Raw genomic sequence first — 9,819 nt, 5'->3', positions numbered from 1 at the left:
GTTTCATGTGTTTAACACAAAACCTTTAACATCATTCATATCGTTCTGTGGTTTGCCCTTTTCACTCCTCAATGTGTTATATGTTAGGTTCTCTCTTTTTAGCCACTTTGTAGCATTCATTTGTAACAATTACTTTGCATTTAATTTATTCATTTCCTCTTTGATGGGCATTAGACTATTATCAATTTTTTGCTATTACAAATAATGCTCCAATGAACATCCTTGAACCTGTTTCCTTGTGCCTATGTGTGATTGTCTATAGGTCATAGAGTCATTCAGCAGGTATATTTTTCAATTTTATTAGATGCTATCAAGTTGTTTTCATAGGGCCTGCTTCAACATACACTCCCATCAGCACTCCATAAAAGGACATTTCTCCATATCTTCTCCAACAGTTGATATTGCCAAATAATTCATTTCTTATAATCTAATTGGTGAAAAAGTAGTATTTCTATGTTTTAATTTGCATTTTAAGTGAGGGTCTTTTATATTTCATCATTTGGATTTCCTTTCTATACATTGTTATTTATATTATTTGCTCATTTTCTTAGGATTGATTATGTTTTTCCTACTGATATGTAAGTAAGTGTTCAGAATTCTAGTTCTTTATATGATATATTTATTCCCTGTCACCAATATTTTACTTTGTAATATTATCTTGGATCATAATAATTTTTAAAAATTTGATATCAAATTTATCAGTCATCTTCTTTACAGTTTGAATCATGTTTTAGGAATTTATTTACTATCATAAAATATTAGTTCTCCCAAAATTCATGTACATATTTAACATAATTTCAGTTAGGATCTCAATATGATTTGGTGTTTTTATAATTGGATAAAATTATCCTAAGGAAAGAATAAATAAGGAATTGCCTGTCAGTCCAGTGGTTAGAACTTGGTGCTTTCACTGCCACGGCCCTGGGTTTAGTCCCTGGTTAGGGAACTAAGATCCTGCAAGCTGTGCAGCATGGCCAGAAAAAAGAAAGAAAGAATAAATACACTAAGTAGGAAAACAGTGTGTTAATATTCATAATATGTCAAAAGCTCTTAAAAATTAATCCAATATAAGAATGAACAAACAATTTGAATAAACAAAGCAGAGAGGAGAAAATTTTCTGCCAAGAAATAATGAAAAGATGCTTAAATTCACTGTTAGTCCAGAAATTCAATGTAAAACAATATGACCTTCCACCTGTCAGACAGGTAAAAAATGAAAACGGGCTATGGCAGCTAGTGCTGGGAAGAATGTGGAGAAAAAAGTGTGTACAACTCTTTGGGACCCTATGGACTTAACCTGCCAGGCTTCTCAGTCCATGGAATTTTCCAGGGAAGAATACTGGAGTGGGTTACCATTTCCTTCTCTAGAGGATCTTCCTGACCCAGGGATCAAGCTCAAATCTCTTGCATCTCCTGCACTGGAGATGTGGATTCTTTACCACTGCATCACCTGGGAAAGAATACTTTCATCTTTAATTTTGACAAAAGGTAACAAACTCAGGGCTTCCCTGGTGACTCAGACAGTAAAGAATCTGCAATGTGGGAGACCCAAGTTCGATCCCTGGGCCAGGAAGATCTCCTGGAGAAGGTCACGGCAACCCATTCCAGTATTCTTGCCTGGAGAATTCCATGGACAGAGAAGCATGGTGGGCCACAATCGATGGGGTCACAAAGAGCTGGATACGACTGAGTGACTAACGCGTTAACAAACTCAGATTTATATACTGAAAAAATCTTTTTGTTTATAAATATTTTCTTACAGGCCTCTCATTACACCATTTTGTCTGGATTTACATTTTATTTTCTTTAGTTCTCATAGTAAGTCTATTCCTCAATATTGGTTATGCTCTTCTGAATGGAATTCTATATTTCATTACATTTTCATAGCATGCCCATTTAGTCTCTTTGATTTTCTATATAGGCATTCATTTGCCTCTCCACATTTTTTCTTCTTTCTTAATTCCTATGCCTTGTTTCTTTTTCTTTCTGTTTTCTTCCTCCCTCCCTTCCTCCTTTTGTTTTATTTATGAGGCTAGAATTGCCAGTCTATCAGATGCACTGATAAGATCTTTATCATGTTCTTTACTTTAATGAGACAATGGGACTACCTCTAAAGTTTTGTGGCTCAGACGGTAAAGCGTCTGCCTACAATGCGGGAGACCCGGGTTTCGTCCCTGGGTGGGGAAGATCCTCTGGAGAAGGAAATAGCAACCCACTCCAGTACCCTTGCCTGGAAAATCCCATGGGAGGAGCCTGGTAGGCTACAATCCATGGGGTCGCAAAGAGTCGGACACGACTGAGTGACTTTACTTTACTTTACTGTTTATTATTGTTGTTTAGTTGCTAAGTAGACTCTGTAACCCCATGGACTATAGCCCTCCACCCTCCTTGAACGATTTTTTTTTTTAACATGCAATTTTCGTTATTTTTGGCAGTGCTGGATCTTCGTTGCTGGGAGGGCTTTTTTTCTTTAGTTGTGGTGAGTCGGGGCTACTCTCTCTAGTTGTGGTGCTCGGGCTTCTCATTGTGTTGGCTCCTCTTGTTGCAGAACATGAGCTCTAGGGAGCTCAGGCTTCAGTAGCTGTGGCTCCTGGACTCTAGAGCACAGGTTCAATAGTTACGGCACATAGGCTTAGTTACTCCACAGCATGTGGGATCTTCCTGGACCAGGGATCAAACCCATGTCTCCTGCATTGACAGGTGGATTCTTTACCACTGAGCCACCAGGGAAGCCCCTCCTTGTAGGAGTTTGGTGAATATCCTTTATCAGGATATTCACCTAAAGAAATTTCCCTCTATTCTTATTTTGTTAAAAGATTTGTATATTCTTTTCATGGACGTCTGTTTTAAATGTCATCAAATTCTCTGCTTCTTTTGATATATTCTTTTTTAATCTGGTGAACTACATAGATAAATTTCCTAATGGTGAATTAACCCTGAAGTCCTGAGATAAGCTCTGCTTGGTCATGTGTAGTGTGTTAGTCGCTCGGTTGTGTCTGACTCTTTGTGACCCCATGGACTGTAGCCCACCAGGCTCCTCTGTCCATGGAATTCTTCAGGCAAGAATACTGGCATGGGTAGCCATTCCCTTTTCCAGGGGATCTTCCCAAACCAGGGATTGAATCTGCGTCTCCTGCATTGCAGGCAGATTCTCTACTGTCTGAGCCACCAGGAAAACCCATAGTGTATTATTTAATATACTGATGGATTCAATTTTTATTATTTTACTGTTTTTGCAAACACATTTAATAAGCCTAAATTTTTCTTATACTCTCCTATCTCAAACAGTGGCCTTTACCTAAAGGTATACAATTTGACTCTAATCTTCCCTGACCATTCACTCAACAGTGTAGTGACAATGACTCTCAAGCATGATTTTGGCAGGAAGCATGTTAGAATTATCTTCCAATTTCTGTTTGTTTGATTTAGGAGAGATGAGGGGGAAATGTGAATACCCGTAAGCAGAAGGGCTTACTTCCCTGGGAGGGCTGTATAGGTTGGGCATGAAATTTCCCCTACTTCTGCTAGAACTTGGAGCCATGCAGATCAATAAATACTTAAAAGTGTGAGAGAAGACAACTATTTTGAGTTGCTGCATAGGCATTTTACAGTGTGACAACCCATCACACCAGAGTCTGAACATTTATATAAAGACTTGAGCTTACAAGTCCTATGCCAAGTTCCTGTTTTGCTTTTCCAGGGAAATGTTTTATTTTTAGTTTCTTTTAAATTGATTTTTCTTGGAGTATAGTTGATTTACAATGTTGTGTTCCTGTTGTGCAGCAAAGTGAATCAGTTCAGTTCAGTTCAGTTCAGTTCAGTTGCTCAGTCTCGTGTCCGACTCTTTGTGACCCCATGGACCACAGCACACCAGGCCTCCCTGTCCATCACCAACTCCCGGAGCTTGCTCACACTCCTGTCCATTGAGTCAGTGATGCTATCCAACCATCTCATCCCCTGTCATCCCCTTCTCCTCTTGCCCTCAATCTTTCCCAGCATCAAGGTCTTTTCCAATGAGTGGGCTCTTTGCATCAAGTGGCCAAAGTATTGGAGTTTTAGCTTCAGCATCAGTCCTTCCAATGAATATTCAGGACTGGTCTCCTTTAGGAGGGACTGGTTGGATCACCTTGCAGTCCAACGGACTCTCAAGAGTCTTCTCCAACACCACAGTTCAAAAGCATCAATTCTTCAGCACTCAGCTTTCTTTATAGTCCAACTCTCACATACATGACCACTGGAAAAACCATAGCTTTGACATATACATATATCCACTCTTTTCAAGATTCTGTTCCCATATATAGGTTTTAACAGAGTACTGAGGAGAGTTCCCTGTGCTATACATGGGCTTCCCAGGTGGCGCTACTGGTAAAGAATCTGCCTGCCAGTGTAGGAGATGAAAGAGATGTGGGTTTGATCTGTGGGGGGATGCCCTGGAGAAGGAAATAGCAACCCATTCCAGTATTCTTGCCTTGAAAATTCCATGGGTAGAACAGCCTGGCTTATTATTTATCTATTTTACATATAGGAAAAGGGGTACATCAAGGCTGAATATTGTCACCCTGCTTATTTAACTTATATGCAGAGTACATCATGAGAAACCCTGGGCTGGAAGAAGCACAAGCTGGAATCAAGATTGCCAGGAGAAATATCAATAACCTCAGATATGCAGATGACACTACCCTTATGGCAGAGAGTGAAGAGGAACTAAAGAGCCTCTTGATGAAAGTGAAAGAGGAGAGTGAAAAAGTTGGGTTAAAACTCAACATTCAGAAAACTAAGATCATGGCATCCGGTCCCATCACTTCATGGGAAATAGATGGGGAAACAATGGAAACAGTGACAGACTTTATTTTGGGGGGCTCCAAAATCACCACAGATGGTGATTGCAGCCATGAAATTAAAAGACGCTTACTCCTTGGAAGGAAAGTTATGAACAACCTGGATAGCATATTAAAAAGCAGAGACATTACTTTGCCAACAAAAGTCTGTCTAGTTAAGGCTATGGTTTTTCCAGTGGTCATGTATGGATGTGAGAGTTGGACTGTGAAGAAAGCTGAGCACTGAAGAAGTGATGCTTTTGAACTGTGGTGTTGGAGAAGACTCTTGAGAGTCCATTGGACTGCAAGGAGATTCAATCAGTCCATCCTAAAGGAGATCAGCCCTGAGTGTTCATTGGAAGGACTGACGCTGAAGCTGAATCTCCAATACTTTGACCACCTGATGCGAAGAGTTGACTCATTGGAAAAGACCCTGATGCTGGGAGGGATTGGGGGCAGGAGGAGAAGGGGACGACAGAGGATGGGATGGCTGGATGGCATCACAAACTCGATAGACATGAGTTTGAGTAGACTCCGGGCGTTGGTGATAGACAGGGAGGCCTGGCGTGCTGATTCAGGGGTTGTAAAGAGTTGGACACGACTGAGCGTTTGAACTGAACTGAATGTGTATAAGTCAATCCCAGTCTCTTGATTTACCATCCCCTTAGCCCCTTGGTAACCATGTTTGCTTTCTACATCTGCGACTCTAGTTCTGTTTTGTAAATAGGATCATTTGTACCATTTTTTAAGATTCCATATATAAGTAATATCACATGATATTTGGCTTTCTGTATCTTGATTTATTTCACTCAGTTGACAATCTTTAAGTCCATCCGTGTAGCTGCAAATGGCATTATTTTGTTCTTTTTATGGCTGAGTAATATTCCCTTGTATATATGTACTACATCTTTATCCATTCATCTGTTGATGGACATTTAGTTTGCTTCTATGTCCTGGCTATTGTACACAGTGCTGCAATGAATACTGAGGTACATGTATCTTTTCAAATTATGGTTTCCTCTGGATATATGCCTAGTAGTAGGATTGCTGGATCATGTGGCAACTCTATTTTTAGTTTTTAAAGGAACCTCCATACTGATCTCCATAGTAGTTATACCAATTTACATTGCCACCAACAGCATAGAAGGGTTCCCTTTTCTTCACACCCTCTCCAGCATTTATTGTTTGCAGATTTTTTGATGATAGCTATTCTGACAGGTGCGAGGTGATACTTCATTACAGTTTTGATTTACATTTCTCTGATAATTAGTGATGTTGAGCACTTTTCAAAGTGCCCCTTGGCCATTTGTATGTCTTCTTTGGGGAAATGTCTATTTAGATTTTCACCCCATTTTTTGATTGGGTTGCTTTCTGGATATTGAGCTGAGAGCTGTTTGTATATTTTGGAAATTAATCCCTTGTGGGTCACTTCATTTGCAGTTATCTTCTCCCATTCTGTGGGTTGTCTTTCATTTTGTTTATGGTTTCTTTTACTGTGCAAAACTTTTTATGTTTAATTAGTTCCCATTTGTTTATTTTTGTTTTTATTTTCATTACTCTAGGAGGTGGGGATCTTTTAAAATAACCACTGAGTGTTGAGTCTCAGAAAAGTTGGTGACCTCTACCCCAAGCTTGCTATGTTGCTCTCTATTTCTTGCTCATCTGTAACATGGGACAGAGAACTGGCCTTCCCCTGGTTCATTGTGCATGCCCCTGTTCACCCCCACTCACACTCTTGTTTCTGGGATCTGTAAGGAATAAATCTTGTGACTACCTTTGTATAAATGGACTGCAATTGTGCCTTCAATCGAAACGACCCCAGGGTTTCACTTCCCCAAAGTGTGAGCACGGATGCTGAAGGAGCTAACTGCCAACCAAAGCGGGTGGCTGGTGCCTCCTGATTCAGCAAGTCACTGCACAATCTTAATTTAACACACCAGGTACTGGCCCCCAGACACAAAGAAGAATGGACGAAGTAGAACTGGATGTACAAATAGCTGGCTTTTCTTCTGTGCATTCCAGGGGATGAGCTTTCACAGCCCAAGGAGTCCTCTGAATGGGATGGGTCAGGCCAAGTGGTTTGGGAGAGCATCTGTTGTGAACATCTTCTTGCTCTTTTTAATGTTAGGACTCAAATATTGTGAATCTGTGAGTATGAATAAAAAACACTTTAATAAGAGGGATATTTTAATCATGTCTATTTCAAACTGGTCATTTCTACTCTCAAAAGTGTATGTACCAGGGACTTCCCTGGCAGTCCAGTGTTAAGGACTTCACCTACCAATGCAGGGTATGTGGGTTTGATCCCTGGTCAAGGAGGTAAGATCCCTCAAGACTAACCAAAAAACCAAAACATAAAGCAGAAGCAATATTGTAACACATGCAATAAAGACTTTGTGGTCCACATCAGAAAAATCTTAAAAAAAGCTTGTGTACCTTTATTTTCTATCAGTCACTTTATTAAATTCTTATAAATTTTTAATTTTTAATTGACTAGGAGTTCTAGAAGTATAATCATATATGAAAAGCTAAATAATTTTATCTCTTCTTTTCAAATATTTATGCCACTCTTTCTACTTTACTGCCTCATCCCTTCAACTGTAAGCTGAAGGCAAGATATTTTTTCATTGCTCTATAGACTATTGTACCTAAAACAGTTCATAGCAAACACTCAATAAACATGTGCCAAATGAGTAAACAAATCAGATAAAATCTTCAAAATAATGTTAAGTATTTATGCTAATAGTGGACCTCCCTGTCTAGTTCTTGGAGAAGGCAATGGCACCCCACTCCAGTACTCTTGCCTGGAGAATCCCCTGGATCGAGGAGCCCGGTGGGCTGCAGTTCATGGGGTCACAAAGAGTCAGACACGACTGAAGTGACTTAGCAGCAGCAGCAGCAGTTGTCTAGTTCTTAATTTGAATACTTTAGCAGTTAATAAGTTTGTTGTTAGTTTTTGGCAAATGGACACTGTTACACTTAGATTTCTATTTCTATACCTATTTTGCATAGAGTTTTATTAGGAATGGTTGTTGATTTTCACACACTGCTTCTTTGGGGGTACCTATTGGTACAATCTTATGGGTTTGCTCCCTTAAGCTATTGATATAGTAAATTATGTTGATAAAATTAGTAAAAAGTATTAAAGTCCATGGTCTATATAAGGAAAAAGATAAAATCTTAAAGATCAGGAAATGACTATGGAAAGGTAAACCATATTTCTAGAAGGAAGAATTCAATATAGAAATGTTAATCCTCGATGGCTGCGTGGGTCGCCATGGGGATGGGGCTGTTCCCGGGGGAGGCTGTGATGGGTTGGCAGGTGCGTGACAGTGGGAGCTGCTCTTGGCACAAGCACGTACGGCAGAGGCAAGAGTAACAGCAGCGCCGTCCCGGCCGACAGTCAGGCCCGGGAGAAGTTAGCACTCTACGTATGTGAGTATGTGCTCCAAGTAGGAGCCCAGAAATCAGCCCAAACATTTTTATCAGAGATAAGATGGGAAAAGAACATCACCTTGGGGGAGCCACCAGGATTTTTACATTCTTGGTGGTGTGTGTTTTGGGATCTCTACTGTGCAGCTCCAGAAAGATGGGAAACAAGTGCACATTCAAGTGAAGCAAAAGCCTTCCATGACTACAGGGCTGCAGCAGCTCTCAGGCCAGTGCTAGGAAACATTCCCCGGGAGATGACATGCCCAGTAGGCCCTGTAACACCAGAGTTCTTTCAGCCTTTTATGTCACCTCGGTACCCTGGAGGTCCAAGGCTACCATTGAGGATACCTAACCAGGCACTTGGAGGTGTCCCAGGAAGTCAGCCATTAGTTCCCAGTGGAATGGACCCAACTCGACAACAAGGTCATCCAAATATGGGTAGGCCATGCAGAGAATGACTCCTCCAAAAGGAATGGTGCTCTTAGGACCACAGAACTATGGAGGTGCAATAAGACCCTCCACTGAATGCTTTAGGTGGCCCCTGAATGCCTGAAATGAACATGGGCCCAGGTGGTGGTACACCTTGGCCAAACCCAACAAATGCCAATTCAATACCATACTCCTCAGCATCTCCTGGGAATTATGTAGGTCCTCCTAGAGGTGGAGGGCTACCAGAAACACCCATCATGCCTAGTCCAGCAGATTCAACCAACTCTGGAGACAACATGTATACTTTAATGAATGCAGTACCTCTAGGACCTAACAGGCCTAATTTTCCAATGGGCCCCGGGTCAGATGGTCCTATGGGTGGATTAGGAGGAATGGAGTCACATCACATGAATGGCTCTTTAGGCTCAGGAGATATGGACAGTATTTCCAAGAATTCTCCCAATAATATGAGCCTGAGTAATCAGCCAGGCATGTCAAGGGATGATGGCGAAATGGGGGGACATTTCTTAAATCCTTTTCAGAGTGAGAGTTACTCCCCTAGCATGACAATGAGTGTGTGATCCATTACCAAGTCTCCTCATGGAAACCACAGAGAGTCAGCCCTGCACAGACCTACTACAGAAGAAGATTATTCATCACAGTGTACAGTTAAACAAAGGAATCTCAGTCACACCAAACCAACCTTTTTATTTCCTGCTCTCTCCCCTATTTTGTGAAGAAAGCGGGTCCAAACATGATTCGAATAACTGTATGGAGCAGAACATTAGAAGTGCCCTCAACTGAACTTCAAATGATTATCTGTGTATGTATGATTACCTCAGGGAAAGAGAATGTATTGTGTGTGTGTATGTTATATGGACACATGCATATACATACATTGACCCACAGGACACTAAAATACTATCACATGACATCTTGAGTAGAAATGAGTAGGGACTTTTATTCCGTCCTTTTTTTTCATGTTTACATTTTAATTATTAAAAGTTGCTCCTGCCCCTCCCTGAACTATTTTGTGCTATGTATATCACTGCTTTATATAAGTTATTTTTTAAGGTGAACTCAGATGTTATGGTTTTGTAAATGTCTGCAATCATGGATAGGAATAAAATCACTTATTTGA

At 40.6% G+C, this 9,819-nt stretch overlaps 1 pseudogene; it reads left to right on the top strand.

Moving 5' to 3' along the window:
- The first annotated feature begins 8,496 nt into the window (after positions 1–8,496).
- Positions 8,497–9,503, top strand: LOC136162089 (single-stranded DNA-binding protein 2 pseudogene; annotated as a pseudogene).
- The last annotated feature ends 316 nt before the right edge of the window (positions 9,504–9,819 follow it).

Source organism: Muntiacus reevesi, chromosome 1, assembly GCF_963930625.1.
Source record: "Muntiacus reevesi chromosome 1, mMunRee1.1, whole genome shotgun sequence".
In the NCBI taxonomy this organism is placed as follows: domain Eukaryota; kingdom Metazoa; phylum Chordata; class Mammalia; order Artiodactyla; family Cervidae; genus Muntiacus; species Muntiacus reevesi.
This window is presented reverse-complemented; position numbering and strand designations above follow the sequence as displayed.